This window comes from Haplochromis burtoni, unplaced genomic scaffold, assembly GCF_018398535.1.
Source record: "Haplochromis burtoni strain Fernald_Lab_line unplaced genomic scaffold, NCSU_Asbu1 Contig_43, whole genome shotgun sequence".
NCBI lineage: Eukaryota > Metazoa > Chordata > Actinopteri > Cichliformes > Cichlidae > Haplochromis > Haplochromis burtoni.
The window spans coordinates 2473177-2474102 of record NW_024582404.1 but is presented as its reverse complement, the minus strand read 5'-3'; positions in this window follow the sequence as shown (position 1 = coordinate 2474102).

The following is a 926-nucleotide window of genomic DNA, read 5'->3' as shown; positions in this document are numbered from 1 at the left end:
ACTTTAAATGTTATTGTAGTGATGTAGTCGACAGGTGATCGCACAGGCCGCCTGGTTGGAGGATTGCTTTGACGGCCTGGTGAAGGTTTGCAGACAGATTGCCTGTCTGAGTCCACCTGCACCGATGAGCGCAACTCACCTGTGATGGACTTGGTCCATTCCTATATGGTTTTATGCATGTGTCATTTTACAGTTAATCTCTGATTTACTACCATAGGCAACTTTGTCACTGTTTGTGCAACAATCCCCCTTTGCTTCTGTCTGCATGTACTGTAGACGGCTGACTTGTTGCTAACTTTACTCCATCAGTAGCTTTGGGGACAGAAACTGACTGCGAGTGGTTGCAGGTGGTCCCGTCTCTGAAGCAATCACTTCAAAGCAACGAGTTCTGTGAAATCTTTGCACAAAGTTGCAATAAGTTTGGTCGTGCCACATCTATCACAGTATTTTATATTCCTCGTACACATGTTAAGCTTATAAAAGCTGCTAATCCTGTCAGTTTGGTTGTAACAGGCTACAGATAAAAGCCGCTGGGTGCACTCTTTTACACTCATATACATTAGGAGACTTTTCCGGTCACAATATTAAATCTGCCTTGAAGGTGAAAATAGGAAAAAGTGCTGAACTCTGATTAAAATCATACTGAAGTGAGCAAAACCAAAATCAGGTTCCAAAAACAGCCCCGTCTTGTATTGAGGATCTCCCTCGATCGGAGCCGCTGCAGCTGGCTGTCCGCTCTTCCCGGAGCTTCGTGCTGTATTTGATGGCAGCGCTGCTGTATTGTGCAGCTCAGGCACTGGAGGGCAGACGATGAGCCGCCGTGCTACGCAGCTGGCTGGACGGCACATCAAAACAGCCCTGCTTTTTGTATCCCTGCCATTTTAAACAGAGCTTCACTAAGCCAATTCCCCCTGAAGAATGACCAT